The 7,923-nt window shown below is 37.1% G+C and overlaps 1 long non-coding RNA gene across 1 annotated transcript; it reads left to right on the plus strand.

Moving 5' to 3' along the window:
• The first annotated feature begins 152 nt into the window (after window positions 1-152).
• On the plus strand, window positions 153-4,925 carry LOC117596587 (uncharacterized). Its single transcript, XR_008301284.1, has 2 exons — window positions 153-1,783; window positions 1,923-4,925. It is a non-coding gene; the product is annotated as an uncharacterized LOC117596587 (long non-coding RNA).
• The last annotated feature ends 2,998 nt before the right edge of the window (window positions 4,926-7,923 follow it).

Genomic DNA, 7,923 nt, shown 5'->3' on the forward strand with positions numbered 1-7,923 from the left:
ACTTTAAGAATTTAGTTCATATGGATAATACATTTTGGGATAATTTGAGATTTGGTACATCCAGGAAGCAGATAATGTTTGTTTGTTTGTTTGTTTTTATTTTGTTTAGTTAGGATTGTACTATATTGTAGTGTTGGGTTTGATTAGGAAAGGTTCACCTCTGTCAGTATAAAGCTCACAGCTGATGGTGAGAGCAAAAAACAAGTCATGAGGTTGAAGGAATTGTCCAGTTTGTCATTAAGAGGTTTATTAAACACACAGGGTCAGTAGTGGAACATCAGCTGGACTCAAAACTCCTAATCTCTTGTTTCTCAGCCCAGTTCCTAACTAGTGTGTGTGTGTGTGTGTGTGTGTGTGTGTGTTACACTATCTTGTGATCATGTATGTGTTTTCTTTTAACTCGCACAGAGCCACTTGTAGTTAGACAGCTGTGGTTAGACACCATGTTACAACCACATCTGAAAATAAAGAGCACTTGGAGAGAGTAATACTACCAGCGTTGCTAACTCTCACACATTTAGAAGTGTAAGATTTTTGTGAGATTTCCGTCTTGAGGATCCAACCATTGAAGTTCATCTCCTCTGTTATCAAGTACTTCTACCTATATTTATGGAGTTTAATCTGTTATTCACGTTCAGTTAGTGTAATGTGTTTTTGGGAGGTTAATATCTCTATTTCAAATAAGGAGTTTCATATGAAAGCTGATGTCAAAGTTCCTGAAGCCTGTAGCTTTCAAGACAGGTTTAGAGACTGCTGACCTTCTTGGACAAGAAAACCAACTGCCATCTGAATAAAAGTGATTAGATATGTTACCTTTTTTTTTTTTTTTTTAAAATGAAAACTGCAATAACTTATTGTTATGTAGTGAGGGCAGCATGCTTCTGCTGTGAGAGAAAGAGATGGTTTGTTGTCTTTTTGGCACTTCAGCTTGGCCCTAGGACTGACAACAAGCGCCACTGTGAGAAGGCGGCATGAGGCTGGCGAGATTCCCTCCAGTGATGTTGCAAACTTCTACAAAGCAGCAGTGGGCTTTGTGGTGAGGTCTACAGAGTATACCTTGACAAAGCTGCCACTGAATGACCCCCTTCTGTCACATGCTCAGTTTATGGACTTCAGGCGGAGACTGGACACCAAAAGGGATGATGTGCTTTATTTTGTCCAAAGGTGAACAAATTAACCCTGTTTCACTATACCAGTAATCTGAGAGACGTGGAGTGGTGGCTCTACCAGCTGCTGAAATGATCAGTTTCCAGTTTTTATAATTGCTTGCACATTTCTCAATACTATGTTCACTTTTTTCAAAACTCTTCACACAGTTGGCTTCACCAGTGTGCAGCACATCCATATCAATATCACAATGCACTATAACTGTCGAAACACTTCATACATGCCTGGAGTATACTGGAACCACACCCTGGATTGTACACCAGTCAACTGCAGGAACCACACACATAAATAACAAAGAGCAATTTATCTTAGCTGGTCCACCTACTGGCATGTTTTAGAAGGAGGGAGGAAATCCACATGGCCATCGGGAGAACAAGCACAGAAACTCCACACAGATGGGATCCCTAGCTCAGGATTGAAGCGGGGACCCTGGAACTGTGAGGAGACAACGCCACCCACTGCATCACCACGCTGCTCACAGGTCCACAGATTTCCCCTTTTGTATACATGGTAATGACCTGCCTGACCCATCCTGATGCCCTACTTCTGGCTAGATTTCTCATTGGTTGAGTTCACTTGCTGCTACTGGGGGTGGCCCCATATGGGCAATTGCCAGGTGAATAAAAGTGACTAGATATGTTAAATTTTTACATTTTTTTTAAATGTAAACTGCAATAACTTATTGATATGTAGTGAGGGCAGCATGCTTCTGCTGTGAGATAAAGAGATGTTTTGTTGCCTTTTTGGCCTTTCAGACCTCCAGCTTGGCCCTAGGACTGACAACAAGCGCCACTGTGAGAAGGTGCATGAGGCTGGCGAGATTTCCTCCAGTGATGTTGCTAACTTCTACATAGCAGCAATGGGCTTTCTGGTGAAGTCTACAGAGTATACCTTGACAAAGCTGCCACTGAATGACCCAATTCTGTCACATGCTCAGTTTGTGGACTTCAGGCAGAGACTGGACACCAAAAGGAATAATGTGCTTTACTTTGTCCAAAGGTGAACAAATGAACCCTGTTTGACTATACCAATATTCCAAGTAAACAATAATTAAATTAAGATAATCTGAGTCATTTGGAGTGTTTGCTGGCCACCAGCTGCTGTAATGGATAAGACAAGATCCTTCGTAGGAGGGAGGGATTCTGTAATTGAAATGTGTGTTTTGTCTTGTTTGGCTAAGTTGGTGATGAAGAATTAGTTGCAGTTTTATTTACAGAATTTCATAATAGAAAGGAAACTAGTGTTGACATTTGACAATCACCTTCTGCCATTTGACAATGCCAGAGAACCGGACAGCATGGGTGAGGAGTTCCTGGATTTTCAAATGCTAGAAGACACCGACATCCCAGAAAGGGTCTGGAAAACTGCCCTGGTCAAGGTGGATGGGAAGAAGGAATTCCACCAAATGGACATCATAAGGGCACACTTGAGTGCCATGAAGAGCCGTTTAACAGGTGCACCCAGGTTCCAAAGACTTGTGAAAGTGGCACAGCTTGTGCTCTGCCTACCGCACTCAAATGCAGACTCTGAGAAAACCTTCTGTGATAGGCCTCAACAAAACTGAGACAAGAGATAAATTATCACTAGAGGGTACACTGTCCTCTGTAATGTGTATCAAGATGACCCAGATGGAACCATGCCACAGATATGAGCCACCTCTGCAGATGATTAAAAACTCAGTCTGCAGCCTCTGAATACGACAAAGAAAATTCAGCAAAATAGGTTCATAAACCATGCCAGGAAAATGTTTTTCCTATTTTACTTCAAAAGGAAAGCATAAATTGTACATTTACATTGTTTTCATGACCGTTAGGCACATTTTACCCCCTAATTCTCATTTCCAAACAGCAAAAAATGTAATTTGATTCATAAATCTCAATCCAGCCTGGTAGCCAAAGTTGGCAACCCTGTAGTACAGAATGTGCAGATTTCTTTAAAATGATCAGTTATCAGTTTTTTTTTCTCAATACTATGTTCACTTTTTCAGAACTATTCACGCAGCTGGCTATACCATCGTGCAGCTCAGTACAGCAGTTAACCTCACATTATATCTATCAAAACACTTAATACACGCCTCAAAACCAACTCATTCTACCAGAACACTCACAAAGGATCTCTCTCTCATCAAAGTAGACCTGGAGTATACCAGAAATAAACTCTGGATTGAACACCAGTCAACTGCAGGAACCATAGACCCACACACACACATTCATAATAAAGAACAATTTGTCTTAGCCAGTCGACTTACTGGCATGTTTCAGGAGGAGGGAGGAAATCAGAGGAAACCCACATGGACATGGGGAGAACAAGCACAGAAACTCCACACATATGGGACCCTGGGTTCAGGATTGAAGTGGGGACCCTGGAGCTGTGAGGAGACAACGCTACCCACTGCATCACCACACTGCTCATAGGGCCATAGATTTCCCCTTTTGTATAGATGGTAATGAAGTGAAAAACAGAACACCTGGGTAAGGCTAAATTAGAAATCAACTGTGATTATTTATTCATTTGTTTGTTTGTTTATTTGTTTTTATTATTATAAAATGCATAACTTTTGGTTCTGAACTTGATTATTAATTAGTTCTGAAAACCGTATGTGAATATTTGAAAAATAATTTGTAGATAGACAGAGTTTTGCTGGAGGTTGAGTTTGAGTGAGAAAAGATATCATGAATTTTAAAAGTTGAGGCTATTCAATCCTTTCTGTGTCAAGGCAATGAAAACTGATACACAGTTCAGTCGATATAGACCACTAATGTGAGTTTTGAAGATGTGAACGCAATATCAATAAAGCCACTGTATGTTTAAAAAAAAAAACTGCAAATAAGGCGTAAGGTAGGAAGTGAAGCTGGTCACTGACAGAGGGACAGCAGAAAAAGGTGTGAAATTCACACGCATCTATTTACAGCTAAGACCAGCATGAGGAAGTGACGTACAAGTTACAGGAAAATAATTTTGCTACTACGTTTTATGAGTTATTATAGATACATTCAATGAGACAGAGATTGTGAGAGATGTAATTCAGTAAATGTGTAAAAACATACACTGTAAGTATTATAGGGATGTAAAATAATCTCACTGTAGAATCCTCCTTATTCATTAGCCCACCTCTCTTCATCAGTACATTTTAGACTAAAGTTAATCAGCAAGAAAAAATCCTGTAGTAAGCAAAGTTGTTGTTAATTAAAACTCTAAATGATAAACAGTTTACAGTGTTGGTTTGGTTGTTCAGGAACAGGGCTGAACTCCGGCCTACTGTAAACCCAGTCTGGACAGAAAGCACATGAACTAAACACAAAACAGCTGAACTAAGAACTGGCTAATATTCTCTCTCCTTCTGTAATAGAAAATAGAAAATAACTTCTCACCTGCAGCGACGTGAAACACAACAGACAAAAGATACAAGCACTTCATCATTACTGATTCTTCTACACGCACACCAGTCCCTCAAAGTGAAACACACACACACTCTGTCACATTTCCTGAGTGTCTGTCTTTTATATAGTCTGGTTTTTAGGAAACCGCAACAACGCTATGTCATTTCTCTTTTTGGAAAATCTTTTCATCACTCTTTCCATTACCTAATTTATTTTTATATGCAGTATTAATAGCTATTCATATTTTCTCATGTGGTGGTTTTATCACAGTATCATGATTGTTATCTGTCTTAGGTGCCATTTTCTCAATGCTTGCAATGCTTCTTGCCTTTTCTTTAGATGAAATTTTACCTAAATAAACAAATGAATGCATTACAATTTACTTTTATTGTTTCAAATTTGTACAGTTTCTCCTCGCCTTAAGCTTGATTTTAAGGGCTGTTTCTATACTTCAGCTCAAGTGAAGTTTATTAGATGACCCCTAGGAAGACTGAGGGATCGAGTCAACACAGCAGTAGACTTCAGGAGCCAAACTTCTTCTGAACGAATTGCAATGTAACACAGTTTCCTTTTCAATTCAATAAAAATGACCAATGATACTTTTTATATATCTTAAAAAAAATCACTACAACAAATAATAGCAATAATAATTAGAATTTAACATAGATTGTGACTTTAGTGAGTATATTAAAAGCAAAACTGGGAATGAGCTGCAACATTAACTTCACTAATTTCAACACAGCTGTAATGTCCATCAGTATATGGTTACTTTATTATTTATTGTAGAGCTCTGATTAGGTTCCTAAGTGGCGACATCTTGTGCCATAAAGCTGCTACTACAGCTGGTCTACAGATAATTGCTCATTAGAGATCTAAATCTACATCCAGATTTCTGCAGAAAGAAGAAAGAAGGCCTTTATATGTAATTGATATATATAAATATCAATTACAAGGTGACCTGAAGATTGCATAAAATGAACAAAAGAACGTGAGTCACATCAGCTATGATTATATTTAGGTTAAGGTTAAGTAAATCTAACATGAAATTTGAAGTATGACTGCGAACGATGTGATATGCAGATATCTAGCGAAAAACTTGGGGCCATTTTCTGAAGCACAACGTGGTGAATATGGTGAAAACATTTTCAGATAAATTGTCTTTAAATAAACGAAGTAAAATATCAGAGTTTGTCTTTTTAACATCAATTAACACTTGTTTAATGAGTTAGTGGTCAAGGGGTGCTTTTTAAACTGAATTTTTGAATTGCTACAAATGTTGGTACTTCAACAATTACAAAATTTATGAATATTTTGAATTAAAAAAAAAGTTTGCAATTATGCATCGACTTTGCATGTGTGTTTCATAAGTATATGTACATGCATTGAGTAACAAGGGTTTTTTTTTCAGAGTAGTATTGCAATCTGTCAAAAAACAAAATATTTCATTTTTGTATTAATTGTCTGAAAAGGCTTTTTGTAAACTTTTGTTGAATGAAGTGATATTATTTTCTTATTGAGCTGTACTCAAAATATTATGTGTTTTTTAACTATTCTATTGCAACTTCTGTCCAAAAATAAGGAAAAAATGCTTTATTTTGTGCTAATTGTCTGTGTTGTTTATTTTAAGATATCGAAAGTTTGGAAGCAGTGCAGTAAGCAGACCAGTTTTATTCAGTACCTAGGTTCAACTCAATTAATTACCTTGTGTTAATGTAAAGGAGCTACAGAAAAAGCTTAAATGTTAACTTGAATCAACTTGCAATTACAGATTCTATTGGTGTTACATTTTTTTAAGTAAAAAATGCTGTGTGAACTCATGTTTATGTGTACATAACAAAGGTTTTCTTGTTAATTTTACTTAAACTTAAAATCAGTGGAACAATCAAGGAAGAAATTCATACTATGAGAGAGATGCCCTCTGCTGGTCTGGCAGGGAATTGTCTGTGGTGACAAATATATAAAGTGATCTTTTCTATTTTTAATGACTCTTCTTTGTGTCACAGTATCTATGTAAATTGTGCAAAACATCATATTCTTTTACATTTTGCATCATTATTATGGTTTCTGTTTAGAAACTTGGGTTCTTTTTTTTTTTTTTTTTTTTTAAGGGCATCGAACTATTTAAGTTTTGATTTGTTTGATTCACCACTCCAGAAACCCTGTAGGATTTTAGGAGCAGTGTGTAGAAAACCGGATCTCTGCATTAACCTGCTTTATTGATTTATTTTGTTTGTTATTTTTGTCTATATTACAGTATATATTTTTGTCAATAAGAAAATTAACAATTTACCTTCCTATAGCCTACCGCGTCAAGTAAGGAACAAAACAAGACGAGATGTGCAATTATAGGAAAATAATCAACGTCTGAGTGGTATCATGCTGTTTTCCTAAAGTATGTGCCATAATGTTTTGTTCTGCTTATTACAGAATGGCATGTTGTACTTTTAAAAAAAGTTATACAAAAGTTATAAAGTTTATATAAAGTTACCTGTTATCTAATGCAGGTTTTGTGTTTAGATGTCTTAAAAAGCCATTGCTTTCTCAGAAAAACATCAAAGAATGAAGTTTTTTTGCAGAATATGGAAAGTTTGATACAGAGTGGTTCAGCAGAGTTGTGTAGAGTGATGAATCATGCTTTGAGTTGCATGGTGATGCTCCAGAGAGGACTTCAAAGATCTGATGAGAAATACAATAGTGGAAGCATCTCTATCACAGTTAAGCATGGAGGAAGAGGTGTCATGGTGCTGCTGGTACTGGTGAGCTGCTTCACTGTGAAAAATAAATTAATGTTTTGGAATACAGGAGAATACGTCAGAAAGGCTTGCTTCCCAAAGGTTGTTTTCTGAAGAGGAATGATCAGATGTTATTTTTCAGCAAGACAATGCTCCACTGCAAAGACCACCAAAAAGTGGCTTGAGAGCAAGTCCATCAGGCTCATGTTTTGGCCTGGTCAGAGTCCAGATTTGAGCCATGTAGGGAATAATTGGTCTTACATTAAACATAAACTAACCAGGAAACATTTTCAACTACTCCTCAACTGTTTGAAGCCATCAACATTGAATGGAACAGCACTGACTCTTCTTTCTGCAATATACACTTAGGTGCGGAAGTATTTGGACAATGACAGAGTTTTTGTGATTTTGCCTTTATATTCCACCACAATGGATTTGAAATAAAACAATCAAGATTTGATCAAAGTGTAGACTTTCAGCTTCACTTTAAGAGGTTCCACAAAAATATGGCATTTACCATTTTGGAATTACAGCCATTTTTAAGCAAAGTACCTCCATTTTCAGGGGCTCAAAGGTATTTGGACAATTGACTGACAAGAAGTTAATTGACCAGGTGTGGTCCATTCCCTCATTACTTCAAGACA

This window comes from Pangasianodon hypophthalmus, chromosome 30 (genome assembly GCF_027358585.1).
Source record: "Pangasianodon hypophthalmus isolate fPanHyp1 chromosome 30, fPanHyp1.pri, whole genome shotgun sequence".
In the NCBI taxonomy this organism is placed as follows: domain Eukaryota; kingdom Metazoa; phylum Chordata; class Actinopteri; order Siluriformes; family Pangasiidae; genus Pangasianodon; species Pangasianodon hypophthalmus.